General features: G+C 37.6%; 1 protein-coding gene across 1 annotated transcript in view; it reads right to left on the reverse strand.

The window, feature by feature from the left end:
• LOC132916564 (transcriptional protein SWT1) overlaps positions 1-22193 on the reverse strand; it is a 321821-nt gene that overhangs the window by 68892 nt on the left and 230736 nt on the right. The gene's annotated exons all lie outside the window — the stretch shown is intronic.

The following is a 22193-nucleotide window of genomic DNA, read 5'->3' on the forward strand; positions in this document are numbered from 1 at the left end:
AAGCATTTAGAATACATTTTTATACAATATATATATATATATATATATATATATATATACACAAATATAGATACATTGTACAATTTTTATATGAAAATACTTCAAGTTATGTGGAAACGGCATTACGTGCCTATAAATTTCCACGTAAATTTTGCCAATATTCTATGAGTGGACGTGAGACAAAAATGTGAAATAAATATAAAATTTAAAAAAATATAACTTTATTAAGAAGTTACAATAAGAATCTGAAATATAAAGGAAACGATAATGAATTTATTTTTCATACGATAGAAGGCAGAAATAGATAAATGATAGTTGATAATGTATTTCTGAATCAAGTATAACAAATGAACTAATAATAAATATTAAATTGGTTTGTCGAATACATTTAATGGTACATTGAATATTATTACGTGCCCCTATTTCCACATTTCGAAGTGTTAACTCTGTCGATATAAACCTACCACCAATGTACCATTAAATTAATTCAGACTTTCATTATGCGAAAGTATGAATACCCGTGCTTGATGATGTGAATCTATTCACACAGATTATTTAATTTATATACAAATGAGACATTAATTCACAATGGATTCAGATCGTATTAACACGTAACATAATTATCATTTCTCTATTTCCGCCTTCTATTGTATCAAAAACTGAAATAATTGTCATTTCCTAGAGAACTTCATAATCAACTTTGTAATTGTTTAGTAAAATTTACAAAAGTTCTTGTTCGTGTGTTTTTAAACGTTAGCAAAATTTTGAACACGAGGGTTGAAAGGTAGAATCTCAATTAACGTCTATTTATACACGAGTTTAATACTTTGCTCTGGTCTTATAACGTTGCAAAATTATATACCGAAGAGACGATAGAACGTGAAAATTTTCTGACTTCTTCTCGCGTGTTCGGAAAATATTTTCTAAACGAAACTCGTTCTTTACTTAGTTTTCACGCGCACACAAAACTGCATTAAAACCAAATCTTTTCTCACGAGTTTCTTCTTAAAAACTTTCAGCTTCAAGAGCTCATAATCAATTTATTATTTTCGCGTTAACAAACAAGTCGTTATTTGTTTGCTGTACACACACGCCTGCAGAAACTACGTAGAAACAAACAATGCTTTTCGATTAAAATCCCAGTCACGCAATAAATTCTTGCAACACGAACAGCAAAAAAAGGAGAGAAACAAAAAAAGAAAAAGAAGAAAAATCCATAAAAATTAAAGTCTTCTCACTGTTTCCACGTTGATTTTCTCTTTTTTATTTCTCAGCTGCCAGCGTCCCGGTTTGCTTTATCGTTCTAGTCGGCTCGTTTCGGACGTTAAAACGCGAGTCTAATACAGAAACGGACATCTCTTGTCGATTAAAAATCCAGCCAGGCAATAGAATCTTGCAATAAGAACAAATAAATTCAAAACCATAAAAATCGAAGTCTTTCCACGATTTCCAGTCTGATTTTTTCTTCCTTTCATTTATTGCCATATTATAGAAACAAATAACTCTTCTCGATAAAAATTCCAACCAGGCGATAAATTCTCGCAATATAAATCCGTAAAAACGAGTCTTCTCACAGTTTCTACGTTGATCCTCTCGTCTTTTATTTCTCAACAGCCAGCGTCCCGGTTTACTTTATCGTTCTCGCCGGGCCGCTTTGGACGTTGAAACGCGAATCGCGTGGCGTTGCGTCGCGATGCAAACGACGCGTCGCCGGTGAAAAACCAGACTGACGAACGTAAGAATTAAAGTGGCCGTCCCCTCTGAGAGGGACGTTGCTTCTGGCGTTGCTTTTAAGAAGTCACAGCACACTGTCCCCTGCAAACTTCGCCGTTAAAACGTGGCTCTAGAACGTTCCGTCAAGCTGCATTTCCTCCGCCCTCTGCCCCGTTCACGACCCTTCTTCCTCCGGCGTACTTTTGCATTATTCCCAACTCCGCCGTTTCCGACGCAGTTTGCCAGAAGACGGCAAACTTTTAAGAACGCTCGATGGAGAAGAATTTCGAATGTAATTACCGACCGTTTTCTCCTTGTTTGCCTCAGAATTGACCCAGGCTACTTCGTTTCCTGTAGCTTCTTTCTTACCGTGGTTTCCACCGGGATGGAGCAGTTTTTCCGGCCAAATGAATGAGGAAAATGTGGAATAACTTGAGAGCAAGGTTCGGAGCGAATATATTCTTTTTTTTTTTGGAATCTGTTCAAGTAATTACTTCTAGGAAAACTCTACATCTTTTTCCTTTTCTATACTCGCGACCTGGACACCGCTGTTACGAAGAAAATAGAATTTGGTGAAGCAGAAAGAATTAAAAAGGGAGAGGTCCATATTATTGTGTTGTTGAATATGAATGTTGTTTTGCGTTACAAAGTCTAGAGACAAAAGAGTGTTGAAGTAATTACTTCAAGAAAAACTCTACTTCTTTTTCTTTTGTATATCCGTGACCTGGAGACTGCTGTTACGAAGAGAATAAAATTTAGTGAAAAAAATTGAAAATAAGAAGAGGTCCATATTATTGTGTCGTTGAATATAAATTTTGTTTTGGGTTACAAGGTCTAGAAACAATAGAACTAGAAGTAGATTTTTATTGCTGTCTCTTGTAGCCTTCAGCTAGAGCTACACACTAAAGTTAACTTTTTGGTAATGTCCTTTACTATAAATATATGAACGTTCTCCCTATCTTTTTTCTATTGTATTGTAACACTGTAAGAATGAGAATCTGGATCAGCATACACTATACTTGTACTTGTACTTCTATCTATACTTATTTCAATATAGTTTTCTATTACAAATTCATCCACTCGTTCCTCTATCAGTCAACCTCACCAAAAAACCATAAGAAGATTTTTATTGCTGTTTTTGGTAACTTTCAGCCAGAGTTACACACCAAGATTAATTTTCCTGCTAATGTCCTTTGCTATAAATGTATCAACCTGCTCCTTATCATATTCTATCGTAACGTAATACTACTAGAGTGAGGATCTGCATCAGCATCACTATACCTGTGCCTGTACTTGTACTTACTTCAATATATTTTGCTATTACAAATTTATTCACGTGTTCCTCTATCAGATAATCTCAAGAGAATCGATAAGTGGAAAATTAGGTGATTGACGATTCGGTGAAATTCGCGATGAAAATAGGAAGAGTTTGGAAGAATTAAGCAAGGATTAAAGGAAGTTACAAAATGAAGATAGATTATGATCCTTTATAATCCGATCTTTTTTGTCTTTTATCAAAGTAGACCCCCCTTGGTTTAATTAATTTTAGGACGATGATGGACGATTAGCAGACTAATTTGTTTATGTCGTATTTTTCAAGGCATTTTTTTTAATTTATTTATTCTTCTTGAACGGTATTAAGAAAATTTATGGAATGGCTGGTATCAAGGAGAGTAGGAAAGTATTTAGGTGAATTACGTCGCCGTTTGCCGGTCTACTTCCAGAGAATATCAATTGTCTTGCGAGATGTGTAACGAACTTTTGAATTGGAACTGAAATACTGGCAGAAAATTTGTAACGTTAAATTGTCATTCTTCTGTCACTGTAATGTCACTTTCAATCTAATCGTAAGAACATAAATGATCATTTGAAATATCGTTTTGAACTTGCGAGTTGACATCGAAATGGATGCAGAAAATTTATCATGCTGACAATGAGTTGAGATTTTAGAATCGTTCATCATGCTGACAACGAGTTCAAACTATAGAAAACTTCTGATGTCAAATTGAACGTAGATTAGAGCCAGACAAATCTGTTATTAAGTATCACAAAATAACTGGATATTAATTTCACGAAATGTATCGAGTCGATCGCAATGATATTCTCAGAAGCGAAGCGTTCTTCGCCAAGTACTTCCATCGATTTAAACGACAGCCGTCAAAAGTTGCCAAGTTATAACAAAAAAAAAAAAAAAAAAAAAAGAAAAAAAGAAGAAGAAGGAAACGGACGTACAAATGCTTCAAGTAGCTACGATTAATCTTTTAGAGTGGCGGTGAACTCGACGACGAAAAAAGGAGAAAGAAAAAAAGAAAGCGAAGAGGCGAGGAAAGGGAAAGGAGGCGTTCGTTGTCTTTACGAATTGAATCGAGTTCGTCGAAGCGGCGAGGCGGATTTAAATAAGGGGAACCGTCTCGCGGATGCAAATTAGAGTTTGCTCGAAAGAACGTAATCAACGTAACGAATGGAACAGCTTCTTCACCGATTCTGTTGTCTCACGCGATCGAAATTGCAACATTCTTTCGCCTGAGCCACTCGCTTTATTTCCAATTTGTTCGTTAGCTCGATTCTTTTCCTTCTTTTCTTCTATTCTTCTATTCTTTTTTTCGTTTCCTTCTCCATACTTAAAATCGTTTTTACGTCTCGTTTAATTAAAAAAAAATTGTTCAAGTTTCCTAATTTCTTCTTTGGTGATTTTTTTTACCTTCGAAAATAAAACAAGAGAATGTTACTGTGTTAGTGAAGCGTAAAATTGGTTTAGCTTTTGTTTGATATTTTCAATCTTTTACATTCTTAATCTTCAATTTTTTACATTTTTCCTTTTCGCGATGTTTACGTTTGCAAGTGGAATAAGAGTATTCTTGACACGTCAGCCAACCACTTCGACATATTAATATGCAAATGCATCGACCAACCCTGTTTACGATCTCGGGAAGATTACACGCAAGGTGGGCAGTGAATTTATGTTAGGCGATCCATCTTCTTGATGTCAACGGTGCGTTCTCCACACGTCTCACGTCCACGCGTCCCTGAACTTCCTCGCGAATGCAAGTTCCACAGTCGACCTACTATTCCTCATTCAGACGAGGGAAATTCCTAGATTCTATTGAATCTAACGAAGCCTGATCGTGCTACGTTCAAGACCATTTAATTCCATCAAACAAAATTCTCTCCCATCTTTTATTTCCATAGAATTACAGTCCTGTCCTAGTTACACGAGACATTTCCTTCTTATTTTCTCGCAACGAATCACTTTATGTTCTCTTATATATTTTATTTGGACGTCGTATAACGCGAGGAATAGAACTCGGTAGACTCGGTTAATTAACGGAACCCACATGGGACGAGTCTGTGTTTTGTTCAGGCGACTGGTCCTCCTTCCAACCTCTTTCAACCCCTTTCCACTGTCCCGCGTCATCCCTGTTGTACTTCCAAATACAGCCGTACGTAAATAACTCGCAGCGTCCCTTATCCGGGCTTTGCCTGTGCCGAACAACAAGAGGCGAAGGTTGAGGGGTTGAGGAGTCGAAAGAGGAGAGAAGGAGGACGACAGAGGGTAGTAGATAAAGTCTCGCCTGTCTGCCGAGGGAACCGGAAGAAACAGGCACCGAAGGAACATCCGTCCGGTTGCTTAATTAAAGAAATCCTTGTTTACTGCTGGCCGACTCTCTTACTTCGTTATGTAACAGGTGTCGTGAATAAGTAATTCGAATGACGGCCCTCGTGCAGCTTCCATTTCATTATGTATTTATCGACGTTTACGGACTCCTTAAAGGGTGGCAGACGTCTCGAGAATTTGCACACTCTCGAAGCTATCTTCTGTCGGTGGTATCTATTGTCAACGATCTTCTCTGACACCTTCTTGCTTTCTTCTTTAAAGCGACAAACGATTAAAAAAGGTTGCACGATGAATGGTTAGAGGTTTGGCTAAGAGATTGTGAGACGCTGCAAGCATTTTACAAATTGCTACTTGTTATCGGTTTACGAAAAATTGGTAATCAAATTGATAGCCTACGAATTGGGCGAATTAGACTACATTGCGAAGTAGTAGAAATATATCGCACATATTATATTAAGTTGTCCGAAAAGTGTCTTTCTTTCGCAAATGTGTTGTTTACAACAGTGCACCTTCGCACAAACGTAAAACCAAATCAAACCAAATGAACCATTGAAACCAAATGAATAAAGTGGATCATTCGACAAAATAATATAAAACAAAAACATGCGTCTATTATTTCCTCATGAAATGAAAGAAACTTTTCGGACAATCCTATATAAGAAGGATGTTGAAAGATACGTTTGTCCTCTTCGTGTCCCATTTCGCCGATAATTTCACGACGACGTTGCTCGAAATTGAATTGATGTTACACTCGAGTAGCCTTCGTTGTCTACAATTCTAACACGAATCGTATCTGAAATTCAGGTCGCCTCTTTCAGGTCGAAACCTATTTCGATACTTGTTTCTACGTGAAATTCCAGAAATCTGGAGTATTGGGAGACGATAACGCGAATGAAAGCGAAGGGTTAAACCGCGAGGGGTTAATTAAACGGTTGAACTTGCAAACATTTTTGCAATTCGCTCGACGAATCTCAATATTCCGGGAACGCACTCGTTTAATCTCCGTAAGCGGAATTTCACGTTCCATTTGTCTACCTAGCGCGCAAGTTATTGGAGAGAAGGGCCGGGCGAAGTTCGTAAAGCCAGCCTGTGCATGAAGCAGCAGCAGCAGCGGCAATAGCAGCTCCGTGATTTTTCCCGGGTGTCCGTTTAATCCCTCGCACGGTTGGAATTAAATCGGGCGTCGCGCCGCTGACGGAATCGCGGTTTCCGAGGTGAAAAAGAGGCGGAACACGGACAAGGGAAAACGAACGACGACAACGTAGCTGCGCCTCGAAACGAGAGACGAACAAAGCACGGTTAGCCAGGTTCGTCGTTTTGTTTCTGTTTTGTCTGTAAGATGGACGTCGTTCGATTGTATCGGCACGTTGTCACCTAAGTATTTCCACTGACAGCCTCGGTGTAGCATTTTATCTACGATATAACGACACGCTGGAATCGATTACCATTTTGACTGCCACGCTGAAATCACATGTTTCTCTCAGGACACCACGGCAGTATTTTTATTCTTCAAAACATATAATGACAAAGTAATAATAAATTGATGATGTAAGACAACATTCTTCCCCAATGGACCGTTTATCTTATTGGTGGTCACGGGTGACCACCGTGGCGCCTTGATAACAGTTGATAGCGACATATTATAACGAGGCTTCGTTTATTTCAACTAACCATTCGCATTCGTTATTTCGTCGCAAGCAAAACGTGCAGAATATATTGTTGAAACGCGTAGAAGATATTAGTAAACAGCATTTGCTCGTTCTATATACAATAGCAAGCTATCTGCACACTTCTAACTTCAATTATATGATTATAAAGCAGCATTTACGATTATTTTCTAAGCTGTGTTTATAATAATATTCGTAGATTGCCCCTCAAAGATGTGGATGCATACACAGTGCACAGTTAGATGGAAAATTTGTTCTCATTTTGTTTATCGATGTTCTAATAAAAATGTTTAATTGTTCAGTGGGATATTTTTTATTTCAAAGTATCTTCTATTTATCGGTTATAGATAAAATCCCCTAACAGTCAATTATCATTCAATTTTTACAACTGTAAGAAGTTCAAGCGCTCTGGTCACCAATAACCACCGTGGCGTCACAGGAGAATCTGTGGCCGGTCAATAACCAACGTGGCAATCAAAGTGTTAAAAATGTCTAATACAATGATATATATATATTATAGAAATTCATTTGTTTGGATTTGTAGGAGGGCAAATAGTTTGTATAATCGGAGTTCACACAGTCGACAACTCGTCGATTTTCCTTGCCAGTTATTATTTTTCATTTGCGAATGGAATAATAGGAGTTTAGGATAAATCGATTCGATCGGCAGAAGCTGCCATTACGTTTTTAGAGATATTCGAATACGTTCGTTTACTCATTGAAAAATTATCACGTCGATTCGAACCGTGTTTCGATGCTTCGATTCACCAGTTCGTTACATCGCGAATGTAACTACAATAATAATGGAAGCAAAGAGCAAGCAACGTCGGCTCGTTGGTCGTCCCAGTTCGCTGACAAGGCTGTTCCGTCGACGGAACAAAGATTCCAAGAGGAAATGGGGACATTTCGCGCGAAAGGGCTGTCGCGCGAGAAGCGTTACAATGTAACGTCCCCTCAGTTCCCCTAGAGATTTCGCCACACGGCGCGCTTTTTGCGTGAAAAATTAAGCCTCCGAGGTCGCCGGCAACGTCTCCTCTCCCTTCTCAACGCGAGCACCGTCCGCTTTGATCATCCTCCGCTCTGATTATCGTGTTTGCGATGACGAAGTTCAGCACGGCACGACGCGGCGAGTCACCTGGTCGGCTCGAGAAAAAAGCAAGGAAAAGATCTCCTTCGGGTTAGTCGACCTGCTCGAATTCGAGAGTTTTAAGCGCCTTGACCAGCGTGAACCTGTTATTTACACGACTCGAGACATACACAGTAGTTGACGTAAGCATCAAATATCGCGTACAATCTTCAATGAATTTATTATACGTGCGTTACACCGAAACAAACTTTGAAATTTTATTTCCACTGCGACGAGACTCCGCTATTCCTTTTATTTGTATTTGTTGAGAATTGTGGATCTTAATTACCGAAATAGAAGTAAAGGAATACTGAGGTAACATTTAGAATTCATGTTAAAATAGTTTTAGATTTATTTAATAAACGATTTCTAGGATCTTCGTCGATACACATTTGCACGCGTCTCAGCACTTTCTTTGTCTCATCATCTTCCATATTACACTGCTAACGGAACAGTTACATTCATCTATTTTTCGAGACGCTGCGCACACATATACTTCCGGAAACTCATATTCACATACGTGTGTCACTACTTCGCGGCCAATCTAATCTAGCACACAAAATTATACATATCTCAATAGTATTGAAGTATGAAATTGAAGTGTGAAAGAAATTTGGAAACGTACAAGCCAGAGTGCTTAATTGTTGAGGTTTTACCTCGGAATAGAGAGAGGAAATACGTGGATGAATATATAATAGAAATATATTTAACTGTTTGTCACAAACAGCACGATCGCGCTGTTTAAATTTTGTGTCGATGTCCCAGTACATTTGAACGCTACGCACGACTGACGGTATTTTGTATTTCATTGTTATCTTCTCAATAATTTTGATTGAACGAAGCTTGAAATATTTATAAACTAATAATACGCATAATATAGATGTAAATTCTGTAGAATTTAGAACAACAATCGATGATTTGATTTTCTCTGTGTTTACTGGGAGTCGGTCGAACAATATAAATAGAAAGGACTGGGACTTAGGAGAGAGGATAAAACAGGATTTTAAGAAGCGAAGATTGAACGACGAAGAAGAAAAGCAAGTTAAGAGTTAGAAGGAGAAAGAGAAGAGAGATTAGAAGCAGAGTTTTTAGGAGATACGGAAGAAGACTTAGAAAATCGATTCTTGAGTTTCAGGAATCGATCGCCTGATTTCCAAAAATATTGCAACATTACATAGATGTGTTTCATAAAAATAACAAATACGAGTGCTATTGCGCCGCTTGTTTCTCTTCGCAATCGATTAAGACAAGCGCCATCGCGCTGTTCAGGATTTTTCGACCCTGTTTTTTCAAAGACCCTTGGAACTCAAACCACGACCCCTGGGATTAAGTAAGTTTATATAAGTACAATGTGTATGCTAGTCGAGATCCGCGTTACTTTACAAAGGAGCTGAGAAGCCATGAGCCTATGGGTATTTATATAATTACGAAAAACTGGCCTGTCTGTTCTCCACTGCAGCATCTGTGCAAGGCACGTTCCTAGAAAAGACTATGAGGGTGACAGGCCTTTGAAATTAATGTAGTGTTAAACAATACTCAATGGCCTCGAGAACTAAGAAAACTAAACATTAGAGAAGATGTGGAGTTTTCCTTGAAGTGGGACCCATTACATTATTATAAATAATGGTGTTCACAAACATTAATGATACTTTAAGAGATCAGACAAGCATTTAGATAGCATTAAAATTGGAAAAATTGGGATTTTTGAATTTTGCAACGATGGAAATTTAAATACTTCATCTTCTGAAATTTGTATCGCTGATATTTCTGAATTTTGGAAATTTCAATCTCTAAAATTTACAAGTTTGAACTCTCAAATCTGTAAGCTAATGATTTCCATTCGATCTAGACTAACGCAAAGGGAATTTGATCATTGAAAAAGATTGCGAAGCTACACGTTACTACCATGAAACTTTTACTCGAAATACATCACACGCATCGATCTGCTATTTAATAAACGTTCACGTCCAGCACCCACATTTCAACCTGGAAATCATTTTTCCTGTGATAAAGGTGCAATCTGCAGAGTCATTATCGTGGCTCGATCAACGAGATCGCGGCATGGCAGCTTGAACACGGGACTAAGTCGTATCGTACGCCAGTGGAAGGACTAATTTTCGATAAATTCCAGGAGCAGTCGGTCGGTGTGTAATTAACTTGGGCCGAAAATGGGGTTTCTAGCTGGCGAACGCGCGAATACATAATGCCACCAGGAAACTTGACGGCGTATCAATTATCCGCGAACTATGCGCGGCACGAAAGCGTCGATTCTCGATTATTATACACAGTGGATTTGCCACAACGTCAGCTAAAATTCGTTTGAAAGAGCACACGTTAATTAATTACGCGGTTATTTATCACCCGACAAGATACATAAACCTGTTTCCTATTTCCTTTATCACGTAATATTACGCAGTATTCATCAATTTTCTTTCGTGTTTCGTGTGCAAGAAATGCTATAGGAATTATTGAGTTAATTAATAACTTGCAGACTGATTATTTAATAATAGAACATTAATTCAATAATAAAACGATTCTCACTGTATATACAATCATATGTTTGATTAAATATTCATCAAATTGTAAAATCTTCTAACTAGAGCTTCCGGAAGCTTTCTCCGATTTCGTCAAATCGTAACGTGAAAATGCAAATGACTGTTCCCAAATATAACAGCACGCTGTTTTGTTAATCAAATTTATCTATAAATTTACAAAAATAAAAAGATGCATGTACTTATTCATTCATTGATGGAGGAATGTTTCTATAACTTTTTTCACGTACATTTTTCGAGCTGCATCACTTTAAGAGTGTTGCGATATGTAAAGGGCGATATAGTAGTAACATCGTGCAGTTTATCCTGCGTTACCATTTTTATACGTCGCATCGTTCAGTCGCGTTTTCACAAATCACGTTGTTCCGTAAGGAAAACGAGTTACTGTTAACCACGCGTATCATGGTGATACTGTTTTTATTCAACGACAGCTATTCGCGTCAAACGACCAAGCACAGTGACGATATGCTTCCGGAAACAGCAATTTCCTGCGTTGAAGTGTATCGGAAACGCGGCAATGATTTCGTGGAAACGAGCTCCCCTTTAATTCTCGACGGAGGATAAACGGGGAAGCCACGTTCTAGTTTTCGATTCACAGCTTTGCAAACTTTCCAGCCATTCGATTTCTCGATACGCTCGTCGCGCGCTATGAAAATGTTGAAAGAAGAGATAGGAAAAGCGTTTTATACTTTGAACGATCCATGTTGAATGATCATCTAGGCGAAATAGCGTTACTTTATCAAATTAAACGAGAATACTTCTTTTATCATCTGCCAGGCGATCTTTTGTTTATCTTTTTTTATTTTAAAAATTCGTATTGTCTCTTTACACTCTCTTCGGATGCTTACAATTTCTCTATCTTTTGAATTTCTAAATAATCCATCGATAATCGTTGAAAATAACAAGAAATGAAGCTGCTGTTTGTGTCTTCTCATCTTCATACGCGTGTAATACATTTTCTTTAAAATTAAGGCTCTCATTATTTATTCTCGTTCCATCACAATTTCCCTTCTCTCTCTTCATCTCTGTCAACTACTCATCGAATCTGGTCATATTAATTAACTTACAAGTAGCCATAGTTACATATGAAATTATATATAAGTATTAGGTTGTCGGAAAAGTGTTTTTCTTTTGCAAACGTGTTTTTTACAACAGTGCACTTTCATACAAACTTTTTTTTTATATTTGGAAGTACTTTACGATCAATTCTCGTTGAGAATTATATTATTCTGGCGTAGTACCATAACGCGAATAATAAATGATTATCGTATGTTTGATTCTAGCTGAATCTAATGTTTAACACTAGAATTGCCACACAAGTCAAATTGACTAGTTTTACAATTTTATTTTAAAATTCTTACTTCATATTAAATTTCTTTTCCACAATGATGTAATAACATTCGCAACGATAACTAAAGGAATAATATAATGAATTTTCTTTTCTTTTTTATGTATTCAAAATGAAAATAATTTTGTATTAAGGCTACTTGTACCAATGCCAATCAAAATGACTTGTACTTGTCAAAGTGTAAAAGGGTCCTGCAATCTGTTTATCGAACCCCAATTAACCAGTTTCCTCGTTTTGTACAACTTGCCACACGTTTTTTAAATTTTTACCGCGTATCATTCGATATGATGATATCAGTTATCGGGAAAATTCCGGATCGATCGCTAGATCGCTAGATGCTAACACTAGAAATACCACATCAGTGAAAACGACTGGTTCTACAATTTTATAAATATATCAACCCTCGTTTAGGGATCATGGTCTCAGATGGATTGAAAATACCAAAAATGTACTACATAACGTGGAATTGCTTCTGTAAAAAAATAATAAATCAATAAATAAAAGAATATTCTATTATTACGTATTTTTTAAAGATCAGTCATCTTGATTGGCTTTGGTAGAAATAGCTTCGTGTTAACTATCGGTAGTTCTAGTGTTAAATCTAGAGGGTAATGTCTTTTTAGCCTGCGGATCTGATCCGTCGTGTCAAGTAGTTGAGTAACTAGTGGGTTTTGGTGGTTGTTAATTCTTATGTTATATCTATTACTGAATTGGGATATTTCTTCTTTAACTGTAGGTATCTTAAGGTCGCGATGTATTGTCTCATTGGTAACATACCAAGGTGCATCTATTAAGGATCTTAGAATTTTTGATTCATACAAACGTGACACCAAATCTGTGAAATGTCACAGACAAAGTAATGTAAAACAAAAAACGTCGTGCATCTATTATTTCCTCATAAAACAAAAGAAACTTTTCGGACAACCTAATAAAACGAACGAATGAATAAATTGAAGTGAACGTATTAATCCGATGAAATATTCTACATAAACAACTGGTTGCAGCTCTTTAAATTAAATTGTAGTGTATCAAGAAATTATGGTGTCTTACGATTTACTATTTTCTCAGCTGTATTGCTACATAATATGTACATTTGGTACGAACGTGTACGCGAACGACGATAGGATAAAGCTGACAGGTTTCGAAAGACAGGGAGGGGGAAACGAGCGTCGTCGACGTCGGCTGTTCTAGCGCGACGGCTGTTGAAATTAATATAAATCTCATTTCCTCGCCTCGGATACACCGGCATTGTCTTACTCCACTCGCTACCGCCTCCGACCCTCTACCCCCAAGCTGTCGCCACGACAGCTTCTGCAACTCGAGCATCCGACAAACACGTGCTCCAATCTCGATTCGCGGGTCGAGGAGAGCCTGTGAACGAAGAACGGAGGGCTGAAAGAAAGTGGATAGGACGCGAGACTTTAGACACGAGGTGTAATAAATCAGGATGTAATAAACGCGGTGGTTTCATCGTGTGACTTGCGAATGGTGAGAAAATCCAATAAACCCAAACGTTAAAAACTATCTTAAACTCAAGCAATATAGGAGAAAGTTATCGAAACACACGATTTCTCCTTTCCATTTTATACTCGATATTTTTCTGAAACATTAAGCTTCCTTTTTCTTTGCTGAGACGAAATCCAGCAAAATTGAAAGCCAAGAAATAGTTTTTTTTTTATTATTTAATTTGTAGTTTACAATTTGTCCAGCTGGACATTTGGTAAATTTTTCTAACTTAATTATTAAATAACATGTGGATGGCTAACCCCAGCGGGATACCATCTTCGAGTTTGACCATTTTATTTCTTTAGTGAGGTCAGTGGGGTGTTTTCTTTTTAGTCTTCTTTCTATGACAGTTTTGCTCGCTTCAGCAGTCAGTTGGTTTGGATGTGTTGCCGTTCTTTCCTTGTATTTTTTCGCGTACCTTTCCAATTTCTTCTTTGATCGTTGGTATTTTTAAGTCTTTGCGTATATCCTCGTTTCTGACATACCATAGGACGTTCACTATTCTTCTCAGTATTTTCGATTGTAGCGACTCTAGTTTATTTATGTGACTCATTGCTGTTGCCCGCATAGTGGTATCCCATACGTCCAAATTGGTTTTATTATCATTTTGTATATTTTTAATTTATTTTCTATGCCGAGTTTAGAATTTCGACTTGTTAACCAGTACATTTGTCTTCTTTTTATCTGTATTTTGTCTATAATTGATTTAGTATGTTTCTTCCATGTAAGTTGTGTGTCTAAGTGGAGTCCTAGGTATTTAACTTACCTTGTTCGTCTTATGTGCGTGCCATTCATATATTTGGTGGTATTTATATGGTGGTATTATATGGATATTTGGTGGTTTCTGTTTTCTTAGTGTAAATGTAATATGGTTGCATTTACTGGGGTTTGCTTTTACTTGTTTATCTTGTAGCCATTTTTCTATTTTTGTGATATGCTCTTGTAGTAATGTAACTGCTGTTTCTGGATTAGTGTGCCTGACTAGTATAGCCGTGTCGTCTGCAAATGTCAGTATTTTGCTGTTGGTAGATGTTGGTATGTCTGCTGTGTATAATATGTATAATATGTCTTTTACTTCAGGATATGCATCCTTTATTTTTACTACAAAGGATCCTAGAAATAGGTGTCCTGTTTTTACCAATGAGTACAGGAACATAAAGATGGACCGACGTTATTTTAAATCGTCTTAATTTAAAATTATTAGAAATTTGTTGGACGAACATTGACCAATTCAGAATAATTAATATTTTGTATGAATTTCTTTTATTCTATATTATTCCATATCGAATAATTTTTCAATAAACCCATCTTATACCATTCTCTAAATTTAGTTAAAAATCCATTTTTATTCCCTTTCTGACTCTTCAATGGTTCAGAAGAAATATCTTAACCTGAAGCAATTAACACGTATAACGCGCACAACGAAAAAAGTTTCTATAGGTGTTGGAATATTTTCATCAGCCACTGTACAATATTTACCTGAGACGAGTCTACAGAAAGTACAGAAAAGTTTCTAAACGATTTAAGTTGACACGACAACACCATGAAATCTCCGGTTCGGGACGATGTCGCACAACTTTGTACAAATCGGTGTCTGTTCGTAGTATCAAAACGCAACGTTTACAGTTCGACTGGGAAATAAAGGTAAATTCATTCTCGGCGAAGAATATCGTTCGTACGCGCTCAGATTATCGACATTCTCTCGCGAAATTCTAGTTGTCTGTTTCGTAAGCGCGTACAGCAGAACCGTATGTTCGATACGACGAGAAACGGGGATAGGTTGGCGTCGTTATCGTTATCGTTGTTTCGAGAAACAGCAGGGTATTCGCGTGCTGCGAAGTTCGACGTTGAAACGGAAGCTCGTTCCTACTGGTGTCGAACACGGTTCGACATTCGGCATACTTTGGAGGCTTCGCGTAACGAGCCTGACTTTCCAAACGTTTGAAACGGGTCTGTGGGTTCATCCTAGGTGACAAGAAACTGTCATCTAGCTGTTATCGCCGATAACAACATCTGGTAATCCGAATACCGCGGAATATTGTAGAGTTGCGTAACTCGTGCAGCAGTCGACAGCATAACGGAAAATTAACAAGCGCCTCGTTGGTAGCGAAACGTATTTCGATGTTCCTAGGTAAATGGAAATTTTTGCAGTTTTGTTGCAGAGATAAAATGACTTCGTGTTATATGAAAGTCGATAGAGATCGCTAGAAATCAGAGGCAACAAGTCGAAGAATTCGGATTCAGAGCGTACAAATTTCGAAGTCCCCACGTTCAAAGATGCAACTTTCGACGAAGACTCGAATTTCAAGAATCGCTGTTTCAAAAACTCAAATTTCGAGTATTGGTCTTTCGAACATTTCAATCTCAAGGGCTAGAATTTCAGATTCATGTTTCCAAGTTACAATTTTCAAGGATTCAAATTTCCAAGGTAGGAAAATTAAAAAATATAACAGTTCGTTGAACCGTACGGTTTCATCGATATTATGCTTTCGTTTGGCACACGATTCTACGCTAAAATCAACGGAATTCTCTATTGCAATTTATGGAAATTGCGATGGTACAAGTAGGTCAGCTTCGGCGCACGTTTCAGCCAGGTATTCGAAGATTGTCGAGGTATCGAGAATGTTTCATTATAATTAATTAACACGAAGAGATAAGAATATTTCTATGTTCGAATAAACGGTTCATATTAATAAAGGCGAATTGATTTTGTTAATGAGCGCCATGTATCCGACCTAGTAATCAAGAATACGCATTTCTCTCTATATCAAATACTATATCCGATGTATGATACATTACGATAATTATCTACGCTCTCTCCCAACAATGAGGATTATTTTTTCATAGCGTTTATTCTACTGAATCCTTCTAAAAAAAAAGGTACTCATTAATCTGTCAGAAATCATGAAAAGTACCTCACGCCACTGATATTCTCGACTACATATTCACATATTCTTTTATACGAAGCTTTATCTTCATTTCCACAGTATCCCAGTATTTACGTGTTACATATAGCAGTCTGCGAACATTTCAGCTTATTTAGAATCATAATCTCATAATGGTAATATTGTGAAATATTATAAAACATGCATATGCAGCGATTTTAAAACGAATTATGAGGAGAAAAGTTATGTACTAAATATTAACGTATATTAATCTACAAAATAGAGGCAGCATATCAAGACCCTCCAACGATATTGTTACAGAAATCATCGAGCGATTCGACAATCTTCACTGCACAGTATTAGCATTGTGTACAAAATATCAATAGACACTATTCGAAAAATTGGGCGAATTATGAGGAGAAAAGTTATGTACTAAATATTGACGTATATTAATCTACAAAATAGAGGCAGCATATCAAGACCCTCCAACGATATTGTTACAGAAATCATCGAGCGATTCGACAATCTTCACTGCACAGTATTAGCATTGTGTACAAAATATCAATAGACACTATTCGAAAAATTGGGCGAATTATGAGGAGAAAAGTTATGTACTAAATATTGACGTATATTAATCTACAAAATAGAGGCAGCATATCAAGACCCTTCAATGATGTGGTTACAGAGATCATCCAGAGATTAGACAATCTTCAGTAAACGCTATTAGCATCGTGTACGAAATATCAATAGAAACTATTGGAATTCTAAATTCAACCGAAACGTGTCTTTTCCATTTTTCTCTTTTTTTAAATAAATTATTTCTATCTTTATCTTGCACCATTTTCTTCGTATCGCTATAAAATAATATTGTCTTGGGTAAGAACCTAATCTCCGTGTCAGAAAATTGTAAACTTTTATTGCACTCTTTCCTCCCTGGAATCTCCTCGACGCTAGTTTGGTATTCTTTCGGGTAATTTAATCCAGACTTTACTCAAACAAAACGCTATGGGTGGCAGCGACGGCGCATGGAACATTCATCGATCGAATTGAAAAATGTCGAACCTAACTTAAATTGTCCCTTATAATCCTTCCCATACGGTACCAGTTGTACAATATTTCAGAGAATCTATTCGAAATCGAAGCGGGACCTTTTAATTTTGAAACTGTTCGTTTGAAAAGTTGTAATCCTCTTTGCACAGTTTCTTCCGCGTTAACTTTATTGCTCGTTATCATTTCAGAGAACAACCGGTTGCGAAATTAACTTAACCAGCCAGCTGTTGCGACCTCTTTGAAAAGTGTGTACCTAAAATGTGTGGCAAAAAGTAAGACGAGTATACTCGTCAAACGCAGAATATATGGGTGTTACAATATAGAATTAAGTTATAACGAAATGGTCGTTCTATTTCTTAATTCTGTTACTCACAGGGCTCATCATAACGCAAAATATTGCCTTTTCTTCACGACGAGTATACTCGTCAGAAACAGCTAACTGCTTAAATTCAACCCAAATCTAATCCAAACTTAACTTCAAGCACAAAATACTACATACGCGACATAGCGACGATGCATGAAACGTTGAACTCTATGGTAAAAGCTGAAAGATTCGATGCACCGAAAATGCACCGTGTCCACTTCCGTCACGATGTTTCCATGAAGTTCCAACGAAACGCAATGTAGTCGCGTGGACGATTTGGTCGCCAGACGAGGAATCTTTGGACCAGCGTGCACCATCCCCGTGGTTCGGTCGAAGGATTCCGACACGAGGTACCTGGCAACGGCATAGCAACACCGTCTCTACCGAACCCGAGGCTAATATATGGCGTTGTCATTGCGCATTACAATAGGAGCTGTGTTACGTAAGCCGGTCACGTGTTCTGCTTTACCGCGCACACCAACCGTTCGGATCCTGTGGCTCACGCACGTGTACGTGCGCTAGTACACCCTCGAGTCACCCCCGCGTGGATGGAATTATGGTCACGTGTTCAGGTGAGCCGCATACACGTTCGTCCTGAACAAAGAACCGATTATTGTCGAGGACTTTCGCCGCTGTCAAGTGTTTTCATTCCTTTTCCGTAATGGTATTTCACGAGGATATTTTTTGCCACCGGACGATGCTGGACTTTCAATCAATTTTTATACAAAACATAACGTGGAATTTGGTTTGAAAAAATAACCAAATAACGATGAAATGGAATTCAAGTCAAAGTAGCAATTACGTTTATTTAGAATTAAAATCTAATTTAGGAAAATCATATTCATTCCGAAGCTAATCCAACAACACTTGCATTAAGCCCTGACCTAACTCAACAACAGTCATATTGGAGGCAAACCAAACCCAATAGCAATTATTAGGTTGTCCGAAAAGTGTCTTTCTTTTATAGACACGTCTTTTACAACGATGCATCTTTATACAAACATGAAACCTAATCTGTCGAACATTGTGATCTTTATTTTGATAGAGCAAAATGGATCATACGTAATTCGATAAAATAATATAAAACGGGAAATGTTGTGTGTCCATTATTTCCTTATAAAACGAAAGAAGCTTTTCGGATGACCTAATACATTGAACCCCATATGAAGTCATTGAAAATTACGTTTAAATGCAACACAACAGTTATATCCAGTGCAAACTTTATTCTACGGTAAACGCGTTAAATGTAAATTTAAATCGGCGACCACATCAAGTCCGGTGGCAATAATTAATGTGATAAATATTTACAGTTTAAGGGGGAATTTTGAACGTTGCCACAGTGGCGGCATCCGACTTTGAAGACGAGTCAGTTCAAGTATCCCCGCAAATAAAAATCGAACGTACGTTGAATGAAACTTTTTTACTGTTTCTCGTTACTGAATTCTTCTCTCAATTATTGCCCACTTATTACGAGACACCCTGTATCTAAATCTATCTCCATTCTCAGGGTGAGATACGATGCACAAAATTCAATTCCTGTGATGAACAACGTGCTAATCGTCGAGCAATTAGAAAATTGTTGAAATTAGAAAATCGATAGACGTGTACTTTTCGGCCTTCGATCATAATAACAGCTACTGTTGATCGTTTCGAAGGATTTTTATTTATTTGGAAGTAGTTTACAATCAATTCTCATTGAGAATTATATTATTCTGAATGATTATCGTATGTTTGGTTCTAGCAGAATCTAATGTTTATCTAGAGGGTAATGTCTTCTTAGTCTGCGGATTTAATCCGTCGTGTCAAGTAATTGAGTAACTAGTAAGTTTTGGTGGTTGTTAATTCTTATATTATATCTATTACTGAATTTGAATATTTCTTCTTTAACTGTAGGTATCTTAAGGTCGCGATATATTGTTTTGTTGATAACATACCAAGGTGCATCTATTAAGGATCTTAGAGTTTTTGATTGAAATCGTTGAAGAATTTTTATGTGGGAATTACTCGCTGTTCCCCATACGTCCAAACAGGTAAGGATTTTTTAACTTTCCTTTCTATTGGATCACCAGAATATTGGGAAAAGGGAAAGTTGGCGGCAGAGAACCCCTGGGAAGAGGGTTGAGGCACGATGCACGTCTAGGGAGCGAGGAGCCACGAGGGTGAGAGAAGCTTCCTGCAAAGAATATAAACAATGCGTTTTAATTAGAGCCCCTTGGCCCGATGAATGCACAATTGTTGCCCTCCGGGGCTTTGCAACCCGCCTCGACCCAGACTCCGAGCTTCCTCCGCCGCTGCTTCCGGCTGCCAAGGCTGCGTGCGCTGTATATCAGATGCCCCGACCGTAGATGAAACTAATTTTTCTAACTTCGCGCGGCGGGATGGTTTATTTTCGTGGCATACTAATCGGCACGGTATAGTGCGCTGCCGCATACGTAATACGCTCTGGGAAAAACCAGTCGTATTTCATCATAGGCCCAGTTACCAGATGACATTTGGATCTGACTGAATCGAAGTGGATGACGAACGAAGAAGAGTGTAGCAAATGGAAGGGACGTATCGAGGTCGTGAAATCGGTCAGTGACCAAAGTTTGCGATTTTCAACGATTACGACAGTTAACCCTTCGAAGGCAACCTGGGTCATCTACGTCCCGAGCGAAACTTTACCTGTAAGTACCTTCGAAACGGATTTTTCTTTTTCTTACGGAATATTCTATACGCTTAACTTAAGAAATGATTAGCAGTGAAGACCTCGGTAAACATTCCAGAATTTTTGCAGATTTTTTGAGAGCTTGCAATGGGAAGGAGATTAGGCGTCAGCGTAACCGATTCAGATAATACGTTTGTTCACGAAGGGTTAATATTTACAGTGATTCATTAAGGTATTCGGATACTAATTGTATACATTTTTATGTATATATTATGCGTGTTATATAAAACATTTTAAAATTTTATCATCACTGTTTCGTTGCGTTGTTTCCATTTGGTTCTGTGTTGATACGGACAATTGTTGCAAAATATTATATGATGTTTGAACACTTTTTCCCTGACAATATTGTCTGATTATATGTCATTTACGTACGTGAACATTTCTTAATCCATGAAATTTATCTTTTTTTAATTACTCTAAAAGAATTAGTAAAAGGAACGTGGGTCACCGATGACCCACACAGTAAACGTGTTAAATAGGATGATTTTGATTCGACATAATTGAGAAAGAAAAAAATCCGTAAGTCTTTTAAAAATAGCTGATAGTTGAAGAAATTCTGTGAGGTCTATTTTCCATGGGTTTTCCAAAAATATACAAAAATGTACAAAAATAATCTCACAGTGGACACGTTAAATGATAGGCACATCTGGGTTAAAGTAACAATTATAGAAATATCTACTTCACGTTTCTTCGCGGTGCTACCGTTTTTATCTCCTCCAACACGTTCGTTGTTCTCTTAAGCGAGCGCCCAAGGGATGATGAACAAGGATCGTCTCGCTCCTGCAGGCGCTTGTTGTTCGCTCGCGAAAACGTTTCGCGCAAAAGGAACGCGTTCCCGGGACGTGTGCCGTATTTCGTGAACTGTTTAAAGGAAAAACAGAAGAAACGTGGAATTTCGACTTGCAAGGTGAAAATTAGAGTAGCTTTTCTTACCGGAAAGTTGGATGCGGTTGTAAACGAGAAAATGAAGGATCTGAATATTATAACGATGAAATGCAGAACGATCTTTGGCGATACGTTCGAGAAACCAAGGTATCTTTCGTGGGATCGAAGTTTGATAATAACCGGTTTTCATGGTCTGTCGCGATCGGTTTAAGCAAAAGTTCAAAGTGCACGTATTCAATTAATGAATTAAGTTAAGGTTTATTCCACGCGTATTTCCTGTCGATTTTACTGTCTGTGATATCGTTCCATAAATTTGGAATGGAATTACATTGCTATTAAGCGTGTAGCTCGATTTTGTGTCTTTTTTAATGAAACATAAATTTTATCCGTGGATCATGGGATACATAGCAAACCATAAAAGATATATATGAAATTTGCATAAAATTACAATTAGACGAAGAAAACAATTACGAGTTGTTATATCAGCTGGAGAATAGTTGCTACAGTTAGCTATATCTCAAGACGTTGAATTAATTTACATAGCGTTAGTACTCGCTTGCGACTAGTTTCGCTCGAGTGTAGTTTTACTATCATGGAAATGACTATTATATAATGATTAACTGTGTCTGTATATTTTGTACGGGTTTTAAGTCCTCGTCATCGCTACCTTGTAGCAGGTGTTTTAAATATTAGCTTTAAATTACCTGTACTTAACTCTCTGACAGCCGCACATTTCGTGCAAGTACTCTCGTCTACCGTGGCCGTCTTCCGCGG

The sequence above is a fragment of the Bombus pascuorum genome, chromosome 2 (assembly GCF_905332965.1).
Source record: "Bombus pascuorum chromosome 2, iyBomPasc1.1, whole genome shotgun sequence".
Taxonomy (NCBI): Eukaryota; Metazoa; Arthropoda; class Insecta; order Hymenoptera; family Apidae; genus Bombus; species Bombus pascuorum.